The 12,258-nt window shown below is 41.0% G+C and overlaps 1 pseudogene; it reads right to left on the bottom strand.

Moving 5' to 3' along the window:
- Nucleotides 1-759: 759 nt before the first annotated feature.
- On the bottom strand, nucleotides 760-1,374 carry LOC122279899 (annotated as a pseudogene).
- Between the last annotated feature and the right edge of the window lie 10,884 nt (nucleotides 1,375-12,258).

Raw genomic sequence — 12,258 nt, 5'->3', positions numbered from 1 at the left:
GAAAAGCTGTTTACTTTGGTAGATAAGTGGTTAAGGTGTTTTAAGGTTAGTGAAGATTAAGCAATTTTTTGCATATTCTCATGACAATAGAACATTTAAGGCTTTTTCTGGCATTAAAATCGATGATATCTTGAATGAAGATCAACAATATTAGAGATCAATACCTTCATTTTGTGCAACTGATTAAATAGATTATTGATATGAGCAAGATTGGTAATTAGTTTTTGGGGTTTGGTGGATGAGACCTCTTGTTATTTGATGACGGGTGAGAAGTTAGTTTTTGATGTTCTTGAGTCGGGATCTTGGACTTACTTCGCATGCTCGAGATATTTTTGGATTGTAAATGCACACCGGGTGTGTTTCAATACAAGTTAAGGCCTAAGACAAAAGTTTAAAATGAGGCACTTGACCTATTGTTATAATATTATAAAGATATGCATCATGCTAAATGTAATATATTTAAAAATGATTTAAAATTGATATTTATGACTCTATAGGATGAAAGATATAATCAAATGTTCCATTCAAGATTCAAAATTATAATCAAATGTTCTATAACATTCTTGTGACATGTGTAGTTGATCAAGATAAGATTTAATACATTAGGCATTGAAGAAAATGTTATGAGAATTTTCAATAGCATTCCAATTGTTATGAAAAACTTCAATAACATTCTAGAAGTACTTATGCATTTGGTAAATATACATAATATCGATGCTTCAATAGTTGATTGAATGACTTTAGGTCATTTGGATAAAGTTACAACCATTGTTTCACTTTCCAATCAAAGATGCCAGGTCCATAAGTTGAAATATACATGTCTACGAGAAGGGGGAATTGCATCAACACGAAGAGGGTGACAGGAACGCTAGCCAAAGATATGACAGGAACAACCATCCATGATTCTTCATGTAGCACAAGTAAAAGACCTGCAGAAAAGGCTATCATCATGGTTGCAATGGAGAAGAAAAGAGTTGAAAGGACTATTATCATCTTTGTAGGCAAGGATTTATAGAAGTCTTCTTCTGCATAACGTGATGTGAGGATGCCCAAGAACATCAATACAGAAGATGCAGAGGAAAATAGTGATAAAGAATCAGATATTATAAAGAGCCTAAACAATTTTTTATTGAAGAATATTGGCAAGCCTGTATCTTGATTGTTGCCTCCTGGTACAGTAAAGGCTGCAGCAAACATGATAGTAAGAATCAGAGCGGCTACTACTGTGCAAGAAGTAGCTGTACCCTTCATCCATTTCTCACCCTCTTTCATCAAGTCCTTGTGATTTTCTGTAAACACCTCTCGTGGAGTCATATCATTATTATTTACAACTTCCTTGACTTTTGGATGGACAATTCTCTCGACCTCCTACATATGTAACACAAATTAAAGATAGTTTACCAAAATATGTATTGAAGTACATATCAATCAATGACAATAACCAAGGACTTTATCATGTAATTAATAAAGGAAATTAAATAACAAATTGGTTAATAATTGCCAAAGCTTTATTGACTAGATTCAAATAAAATCATCACTTTCTATGAAACATATAGTGGAGAGGTATATTCATGTATGTGAAAGAAATAGGAAAGAATAAGAAAAATTAGTAATGTTTTCTACAAGTTTTTGTTTCTTAAGAAGAGGACGGTACCCCAATGTTATTGATTGCCCTTGCTTATGGCGAAGGAATACCATGGTAACAAATAAGATCTGTGGGATTTACAAATATTCAAGAAAACCATCCCAGGCATCAAAACCAGAAACCAAAACAACACTATACAGTAAATTAAATAAACAACTCAATAATTCCAATCAAACATGCCTATTAATGAACGAAAATAACAAATAAAATGATTATTTCCTAATAGACAGGAAACCCAAACCATCTAATCTATTAATACCCCTCAATAGCCTCAGTAAGCAATTACCTGATACAAAACTTCAATATAGCCCCTCTTTGCCTTTCCTTGCCAAATAATCCGTTGCTTAGTTACCTTCTCTGAATTGATGAACCACTTGAAATTGAACAACATCCAATTCTTGAAAAAGGGAATCCCAATAATCCCAAAGATACCATAAGTTATATCATCTTTTCTTTACCCAATCCACCACTACCTTGGAGTCACATTCCAAAATAACATGTCGACAAACCATTTCTTTTCATAAATGTACCCCTTGAAGTAAAGCTCTTAATTCAGCCTCGTTGTTGGTGCCAAATCCATACTAAGCAGAAAAGCCCGCCATTATCTAGCCCCAATGGTCCCTCAATACTCCACCCCCACCACAATTACCTGGATTCCCACGACAACTGCTATCCAAATTAACTTCCACCAGCCAACAAGAGGCTTTGACCATGCTACTTGATGCAGTTTATGCACTACCTAGACATTAGTTCTAATATCCAATGCATGCAAGATCTACTTATCAATCAGAGACAGCTTCTTATTGTCCATATTATTAGCCAATTTCCCTAACCATGACCGAATCGATCTCCAAACATCCACTGCATTAACCTAAGCACCCTCCATCCGAGATTGGCATCATCTTCTCCACAAACACCACTGAGGATGCTCAATAAAAAGCCAATTAGTAGATCCCTTTTAATTTCTTTTTTTGCACACACCATCCAGGACTCAACTTGGTGCCACCAAGTTCTAGAGTGCAAGCAAGAAATGCCTAAAGCCAAGAAAGTTGTACGTCATACCTGCTCTACGACCTATCTAGTAGCAAGAACGTTATCCAACGAGTTTGTTTGTGGTGAGGTACAACAGTCACACTTTGAAGCCATAGCCACTCCATGTGACTACACCCTCGTATTTGTAGCAAAACAATTAAATCGAGCCTGCCACATATAAACTGATATTTTCTTTAGCAAGTGTTTGCTCCAGATCCAATCCATCCAAGCATGATGGTCTTCCTTCACTCGAATTAAATCCTGGGCACTGGCTGTAATAAACTGTCCATCCAGTGTGGGTTTCCATATCAACACATCTCGCCTAGACCTACCTACACCAATTTCCCGGATCACATCATCCGCAATCTACGCACCAACTAGTTGCTCCATCAGCTCAAAATTTCAAGGCTCACCAACCCAAACCTCCTTAATTTGCAAGGAAGGACTACCAATCACATCCACCATATTACATAAGGGACCATTCGAAAACCATCTGTCAAACCAAAAAGATGCCCTACCCTCCTTAACTCTGACTTTGGTAGCCTCACAGACATCTAAAAGAACTGAAACAATTGATTTCCAAAGACTCTGACTTCAACACCATGAAACGAGACCAAAACGAGTCGATTGATAAAATACGCCAAGCCAATTTCATGTACATCACTAATTGAATCTTTGAAAAATCCCTCAAACCTAGACCGCCCTCCTCTGTTGGCTTATTGATTTGAGACCAAGCACACCACTTCATTTTTGCTTTTCCATTCTTCTCTCCCCAAAAGAAAGTGAATAGAATGGAATTAATTTTTTTAAGAACAAGATGAATGACATTCATTATAACTAGTAAATGTGAAGCCATACTAGATAACACATGCTTGAGCAATACCAGCCGTCCCCTTGTGACAACAATTTTGATTTCCACCCTATAACCTTGGCTCAAATTTTCACTACCAGTTGATCTAGATCAACAACTTTCAATCAACCACACGCCAATGGAACCCCCAGGTACGTGACTGGGAAAGTACCTGGCACAAACCTCGTTAACCTCACCAGACCATGTTGCCGAGCTGCACTAATAATGGGCAAGGTAAAAATTGTTGATTTCTCTTTAGTAACCCACTGGCCAGACCATCTTTCGTAGTAGAATAAAATGCTCCCTAGTAGTCTTAGAGATCTCTTTTCACCATTTAGGAAAATTAAAATATCATCTGCATATAACAAATGCAACACCAAATGGGACCCCATAGGATGGTGATACTTGCCAATACGACCCTCTCGAAATTCTTTTCAAAGGAGCCTCGAAAGAACTTCTTTCATTTATATCAATAAATATGGCGATAGTGGATCCCCTTGCTGAAGTCCTCTCGTAGTCTTGAAAAAACCCTTATACGACCCATTCATCATCACTAAGAACCAAGCGAAAGCTACACTTTCCTTTACCAAGTTGAAAATTGTTGCGGGAAACCAAAACTAACAAGGACATTAAGTAAAAAATCCCAGTGCACCATGTCATATGCCTTGACCATGTCAAGCTTCACCCTAACATTTCTGCCAACTGCTTTTTTATTCAAAGTATGAACCATCTCTTGAGCCAGAGAGATGTTTTCAAAAACCCATGAAACGGTTCACAAGGATCTTTGAAAAAATCTTATATGCCATTGAACATAAAATCTTATATGCCATTGAACATAGGCTAATTGGCCGAAATTTCTCAAAACTCTAAGGATCCAGCACTTTTGGAATTAGCACAATATATGATGAAGTATAGAACCTTGGTAACGTAGAACTTGCAAAAAAATCCCTTGCTGCCTCCACCACCTCTTCCTTCACAATATGCCATCAAGAAATATAGAAAGAGGATCCATACCCATCCAGGCTTAGACTATTGTGTTGTGGGATTGATAAAATTGCATTATTCACTTCCTCTTCCAATGGAAAATGGCATAATTCTGAGTTGTCGTCCATGGACATTTCTAGACCCAAAATCGGAGACAAATCCGAATTCTTAATATTCGGTATCTCAGTAAGGAATTTTGTGAAATAATTCACAGCCCCCATGTGAACCTACTCCAGAGAATCCAGCAGCGTACCATCCTCCAAATGCAATTGGGAAATAACCACTCCATGCCTCTGCTGAGATACTACTACAGGAAAAAACTTGGAGTTTTGATCTTCCTCTTTCAGCCACTTCTTCTTCGCTACTTGGGCTATTACAAGTCTCTTCTCTTTTCTCCCAAACATCAATCTCCAATTTAGTCATGATATAATTTGCTTCCGTTTCTACCACATATTTAGATTGAAGTTGGGCCTCTAGTACATCAAGCCTCGCTTCAAGATCCTACATGTTTTTTTCAACTCATCCAAACACATTTTTATTCTAAGTGCACAACTCCATCTTAAATCGCTTCAACTTTGCAGCCAGTTCAACCAAACCCGATCTCAACATATGGCTTCCCCCATATCTCCTTTACAAGGCTATGAAATGAATCGTGAGAGCACCACATTTTTTGAAATCGAAAAGGAGAGGGACCATACCTCGTATTAATAAGTGATAATCTCACCACCATGGGACTGTGATCCGATGACTTCTGTTTAATATACTCAATTCCACCATATTGAACTAAGTCAAAAAAGCCATATTCATAAGAACTCGATCAAGTCTTGCCCACTTTTGAGCAATCCCCTCCTATCCATTGCACCAAGACAGAGGATTGTTATGGTAGTTGAGTTGCACTAGGCTCCAAGCATCAATACACTCATTAAAATCATCCATAGCTTGGGCAGCTCGGGGGCATCCACCCACACATTCCTGATCCACCTGTATAATGTTGAAATCACCCATAACAGCCTAATGATGACTTTTGAAACAACAAACCACTAGACTCTCCCACAGGCTCCTTCAATCCAAATGAGTACACTTAGCATAAATGAAGGATACGAGTGTCTGTGTACCTTCTAGCAAAAACCATCCCATCACCATCTAATTAGAAACACTAACCACCTCAAACTTATAAGGGGCTTGCCACAAAATCCAGATTTCCCCCACTACTGCCTCATTACAATAAAAACCATCAAGACCCAATGAATTGACGAAACGCTGAAGCTTGTCTTCTCTTGCAAAAAGCTTAAAAAGAGAGACAATGGATCCATTATTTTTCTGAATCAAACTACACAAAACACGTCGTGAACTACCCAACCCCCTTATATTCCATGCAATGATGGAATCTGTCATAGGTTAAGTTTAGCAGTGTTGGTAGACACTCGCTGAGATTGACGAACAACTATATTTTTCCTTTTGATGCTCGAAACAGAGTCTTGCACAATATCATACTCATATCCCTTTTGCTTGGCCAACCCCAAAACATTTTCCTCCTCTTCCCCATCAATATCATATGAGACAGGATTTGGTGGTACCTCTAGATGTACTGGTCTTAGACAACACTCCATATCAAGAACTTCAGATACCATCGCAGCATGACCACAATCCCTATTGCTCGTGGTCTTGGAAGCATCAATGGGAATAAAATCCATAGTAGGACAAACACCCCTCCCATTGTCATCTGCAAGCGACACTCTCTCCATATCACTAGTATTCACCATATCATCTATTTGGATTGAAGGATGCTCTTCCACCTTCTCATCATTTCATAGCCCCTCCAATAGTTTCCTCAATGAGCTCTCAGGATCGTCCCTTGAACCCTCTACTTCATCCTCCCTAGGAGACAACACATCTTTTCCTTCGATTATCACCACTTCCTCTACATTATCTTTCTGATTTTCCTTCATCACTTCACTCGGTTCGTGGTCCTCATGCAGAATTTTCTTTTTTAGATTCTCTTGCCATATTTTCTTTACCCCCTTGGCCACATCTCTTCCCTTACGCGATGGTCCTTCACCAGCCCTACATACAACGAAAGTGTGCCCCTGACGATAGCATTTTTTAAAGTACAACCATGGTTGTTCATACCAAGCCATCTGCCAAAATTTTTTGTTGGCCAGCACTATTGGAAAACTCTACACCAACTCATCTATTAAATCTATTTCCACACACATACAGGCCCCCAATGCTTTAGTTCTATGAAGTGTTGCATTATCAATACCCAAAAACCTCCCAAGCCTTGTCGCTAAAATTTGCAGCATATCCATTCGATACATATGAAGTGGTAATCCAAGCAGAAAAATCCACTGAGGTGCTAACGTTGATTCTTTTTGAAGGTCAAAAACCTTTGTCTGTTGAAAAAGCCTAAAAACAGAGCCAGCAATCAAACGACCTTCTCTTGCCCAGCCATGCACAAAATCCCACTCAGATTGCATCTTCACCAAAACATGGTTATCATCCATCACACTAACCGTCAGAATCTCCAATAATCCCCATGATTTAATGATAGGCAAGCAAATATCATGAATCGTAGGCCTAATACGCACAAACTTAAGGACAAGAGCAAAACAGAAATCCTTTGCTGCTTTTGACATCTTTGGTTCCATAAAAAGGAAACCAGGCTCCCCATCCACATCCACTAAGTATCTCATCGGTACCTTAAATGAGGAAGGCACCGCAACCTTCGATACCACTTGTACATAAGACAATGTCCTGCCATCCCCTCCAGCAGCCCCCTCCGACGATGGGGGGCAGTGGGCGCCACCATGGGCTAACTCTAGGCGAGGAGAAATCCAAAAAAGGCCAAGTCTAGTGATTCCAAGAATTACATAGTGATTTTTACAAACGTATCAACGCACACCCTCCTTCCACTTTTTTTTTTTTTTTTAATTTTTTGAGTAATTTGCTACTAGTTTTTTTTTTTAACTCCTTTTTAAATTGAAGAAAGTTATGTAAAATATGACATTAAAATAAAGAGTTTTAGTTTTTTAATATGACACTATCATATGCTTAATTTAAGATAGATTATAAAATAGTTCTATGAATATATTACTCTAATTGAATATATAGGACCTGAACTTCACTGCATTCACGTTTTTAATAATTGATTGGCACTTTCAATTTTCCACAACAAAACTGAAAGCTAGAACCATAACACAAACTGATCAAACCCATTGCAAAACGCGAGAAAATGAAAACCCAAAACAAAAACACCTAATCCTACATACCAAAAATTTTGACTGTATTTATGTGTGATGGAACTCCTAGATTTCTACAAGTTTCCAACTCACAAAGAGTACTAATCGTGGACTCACCCAAGCAATATGCTATATATCTGAAATTATTAAAAGAATATTGTTATTTTGAACCCTCTACATCACACATTGTTTATGCGCATAATTTAATTTAGAAGATAAATTTTAAAATTTGAATCTTATAAATCAAATCTTACAATTCATGTAATGTGAATTGTATGCTCTATACACCAGCTTGAAAATAGAATAATTCTCGTAAAAATTGACATTTTGCATCCTTTAATAGCTGTTGAGACATGGATATATGTTAAATTTGTGAGAACAGGTGACGTGACACATTATGACTTTTTGGCAGTTGAAGTTTACATAGATTGCTTAGAGGATTAAAAATGTATTTTTCTTATATTTGGAAAAGTGTCAGTCACTTAATTTTGTATTGTATGTGTGATGACCCGCTTTTGAGTGTATTTTCGCTGAAATGGTTGTTTTTATTTTAATTAATATATTAGTTATTATTTTAATTTATTTGCGTTTTAAAATTATTTTTTTTTAATTTAATTGATGTTGTGTTTTATTTATTTTAGTTGTTTTGTGGTTTTTAATCTTGTTTCGGCAGTTTAGTTTTGTTTTCCGGAATGAGGAGTAGACCTCATCTTTTTCCCTACACCTCTTTTCCTTTTTCCTTTTCTTTTTCCTTTTTCTCTTTTTTTTTCTTCTTCCTTTTTCCTTTCTTTTTCTTTTTTTTTTCTTTCTTTTCTTTTTTTCCCTCTCTCTCCCCGCATCGACCCCCCCGGTCTCTCTCTCTCTTCTCTCTCCCTCACGCCGGAAAGCTTCAACCAGTCGAACCGCCGCCGTCCGGCCACCATGTGGCTCACCGCCGACACCGTTCGACTCCCCTCCCTCCGGCGCACCTTCCCACCAAAACCCACCCCCATCCAGCCGGTCGTTTGGCCGGAAAAGCCCTTCAAAGCCCGCACGGGTTTTGCTCCGATCCGCCGCCGTCGCTCCACCTCCGGCCACCATTTCTTCACCACTTCATCACCGGTCCCTTGCCGTCCTAACCCACCTATTTTCGGCCTCCAACAACCACCGGAACAGCTCCTACGAGCTAGCTTTCCTTTTTGGGAAATCCGGCCTCCCACTGCCGTTTCTGCCGCCACCCACGGCCAACCACCACTTCCAATAGCTTCACAATCATCCCTAGACCATTCCCTATCAATCCCAAGCCCTAGTTTGTCCCCGTTCAAAAGTGGGTTTTTCACAACCCACGGCCACAGTGAATTTTCACTGTGACGTTGCTTTTTCTCCGCCGTTTGCAACGCCGCGTGTTTTTTAAAATTTCCATATAGCGCCGTAAGTATTTTCCAAACCCTACTTTCAGATTTAAATATATTTTGCTCATTCAATAATTATTTTATCTGCTGGTTGATTGATTCCGGACTGAGTCCGAGGAGTTCGGGGGTCGGATGGATGGAGGACGGAGTTGTCTGTTTATTTGATTTATGTTGTTGGATTATGTTATGCATTGTTATGGTATTGCATGGTGCATGCACGTGTGTTTGTGGTATAGTGTGAAAAGCCTGTGTATTTGGCGTGAGTGGTCTTACGGGTGCGTGTGTATCACGACCCCAAGCTGGGATGGGGTATTATCCCGGTGGAGCTCCTCTGGTCACTCGAGAGCGGAATAAACTGAGTGATGTCCCCTGGGTTGTCGCTAGACGACGGGAGCGGGGGCTAGGGGTTGCTTGGCTACGAACGCGCTGGGCGCGGAACCGGGCATCGCTCTATGCACCGACTCCTTGGCCCTTCGCTGGTGAGGGCTAGAGGATGCTTGGCTATGAACGCGCGGGGCGTGGAACTGGGCATCACTCGTTAGGTGTCACATGCGTAGTGGTACTCTGCGGTGTGGCACTGGAGCCAGGGTGTGCGGATGACCCCTAGGGGAGGTCATGGTGCATATGGATAAAATGGTTTTCGGTTTGAGACGGTTATCGAGGCCAAATGTGACTTCTGGCGTGGTTTTTGGAAACAATGTGTTTTTGGGCCAAATGGGATTTTTGGCGTGTGTGGAAAAATCATGTTTTATGGGATTTGTGCATCGGGCATGCTTCATGCATTTTGTTTGAGTTCTATGTCTTTTTATCTGGTAGTGTTTGGGTTTTACTTACCTGCGGTACCATTTTTGGTTCCGTAGCTTTTGGTGCAGAGTTTGAGGACGAAGAGGAGGAGGCTGAGCCCGAGGATGCGGCTCCGCCGGGTTGCTGATGCTATGCTTTATATTTGGTTTAAATCTGTACTTGTGTTTTTGTAATATTTTAATTATGTATGTTTTAAACAGCTTGTATTACGTTAAGAAAAATTCTGGTACTTAGTTATGACTTTCGTTATCCGCTGCGTATTTCTTTGTGCACATATGTTGCCTTTGCACACACTTGGCACCCGTCGATAGGATGGTGACCCGGGTTGTCACCATCCGGACGTCTCAATTTTTCTGTGTTCAGGTGTGGGGATTTAGGGGCGTCACAGGTGGTATCAGAGCGGTTTGGCTCTGGGTAAAACCACATGTCCCGTAGGTAGTACCAGAATGTTTTTTTTTTAAAGTTGTGTTTTAAAAATTATGTTAAGTACAGTTGTTTTATTTGTTTGAGCTTGTTTGCTTGTATGTATTTATTTGGTTATGTTTTTGCAAGCTGGTTTCTTTTGTTTCTTGCTGTGTTGTGTTGGTTTTGTTTTTGTTGGTTTTATGATGGTTTTATTTGTTTTCTTAAAGGAGGGTCAAGTGTGGTGTTGTGGCAGGAAAATGGGGAGACCAAGGAAATCTACTCAGGAACCACGGGACAATACCTCTAGGGATGACTCCATAGCCGAAGCAATACGGCAGATGACGAAATTTATGCAGCAGAGTGCGAGGTCTCAACAGACAGGGCCTTGGCCACAACAAGGACCTTGGCCACAACAAGGGGGTCCCTGGCCACCATCAGGAGGGCCTTGTCCACCATCAGGAGGGCCTTGTCCACAACAAGGAGGGTTTTGGCCACAACCAGGAGGTCCTTGGCCATATCAGGGAGGACCTTGGATGTATCCAGGAGGGTCCAGTAGCATGGTGCAAGCCGGATGCACCTATGAGCGCTTCCTGGCGCATAGGACTCCACACTTCATTGGAGATGAGGATCCACTTCAGGTTGGAAAATGGATCAAAGATCTGGAGAGAACCTTTGAGGTGTGTGGATGCACTGAGGCACAGCAAGTACTCTACGCCAGCTATCTCTTGCAAGGTACCGCTTCTGATTGGTGGGATACCAAGAGGGTGATGCTGGAATCTGAATTGGGATCTTTCGCTGCAGTGACCTGGCAGCGTTTCAAGAAGGAGTTCAATGACCGCTTCTTTCCCGCATCGGTAAGGAAGCAAAAGGCAAGAGAGTTCTCAAATCTGGTACAAGGGGGCGCGACAGTGGAACAATACGCCCGGAGATTCATAGAACTTGGGCGATTTGCTCCTCACCTTATCGCCACTGAAGAGATGCGAGCAGATAGTTTTCAGGAGGGGCTACGCCATGACATACGTCGTATGGTGGTCAGCCATCGGATATCCACTTTTCAGGAATTAGTGGATGTGGCCACCCTTGTGGAGCGGGAAAATAATCTGAGTGTGGGCTCCCCTCCAGGGCACAAGAGGCGGGGTTTTTCTGGTGAAGGAAGCAGCTCGGGTTCGCCCCAGAAATTTGTCCAGCGGACTGGAACTCGACCTCAAACGTCCTCAGGTGTTCGTATGGGAGGACGGGTGCCTATTTGTGGAGCTTGTAATAGAGCTCATGAGGGCGAGTGTCGGATGAGTAGCGGACCCCAGTGTTACCGGTGCGGCCAAGTGGGACATATCGCTCGGGATTGCCCCGTCAGAGTTCAAGGAAGCCGTGGAGGTAGACACGGTGGAAGAACCAACCCGAGACAAGCAGTGCAAGCCTGGGTTTATGCTGTCACACCCGGAGAGGTGGATGATGAGGCGCCAGCGACCCATGATGCTGGAGTAATTACAGGTAGGGATTAATTTAATTTTAAGTTGGATTTAATTTTTGGTGTATTTGGTTTATTCTTTGCTTTTTGGATTTCATGGGTTGATGTGTTTGGTTCAGGAAGAGTCCGTTTGTATGAGTTTTATGCTTGTACTTTGTTTGATTCCGGTGCTTCACAGTCGTTTGTATCTTCCATGTTTGCTCGGGTGTGTAATTTGGTCACGGAACCGTTGCCGAAGTCTATGGTAGTGGCTCTACCCGATGGTGAGATGGTGTGGTGTTCCAAGATTGCTTTGGGATGCCCGTTAAATTTTGAGGGAAGGTTCTTGGATGCTGATTTGGTGGTGTTCAAGCTGTTGGGCTTTGATATCATCCTCGGGATGGATTGGCTATACCGATATTCTGCGAGTATTAATTGCAGAAGTCGGATAATTAGCTTTC

Source organism: Carya illinoinensis, chromosome 1 (assembly GCF_018687715.1).
Source record: "Carya illinoinensis cultivar Pawnee chromosome 1, C.illinoinensisPawnee_v1, whole genome shotgun sequence".
Taxonomy (NCBI): Eukaryota; Viridiplantae; Streptophyta; class Magnoliopsida; order Fagales; family Juglandaceae; genus Carya; species Carya illinoinensis.
This window is presented reverse-complemented; position numbering and strand designations above follow the sequence as displayed.